We start from the raw sequence: 363 nt of genomic DNA on the forward strand, positions 1-363 counted from the left end.
AGAAATTCAGGAAACGTATGCCCACCAACATCTTTTGGAATTGACTTTGCTAATGTCCACATTTCTTCAAAAGTTAGGACACCAGAAAGAACATTTTTTTGACGGACAGAAGCTATTATCAGTTCAGGCCACAAGCCTGGGTCTTTGAAAAAGCATGAATCAGCTAGTGTAGTACTACTCTCTCCTGTTTTTGTAAGCCTTTTTCTTAATGGTGATATTACCTGACTATCTTTTGAAAGCATTAGATTGGAGTCACATGATGCATTCGGCAGCTTTTCTTCATCATCAGTTGCCACAGACACAGTCTTTGTATTAAAATCATTTCCATCTTGCTTTTGTTCATCTACTTTCCTAGTTAGTGTG

The sequence above is a fragment of the Gavialis gangeticus genome, unplaced genomic scaffold, assembly GCF_001723915.1.
Source record: "Gavialis gangeticus isolate Ggan-Ray unplaced genomic scaffold, GavGan_comp1, whole genome shotgun sequence".
In the NCBI taxonomy this organism is placed as follows: Eukaryota; Metazoa; Chordata; order Crocodylia; family Gavialidae; genus Gavialis; species Gavialis gangeticus.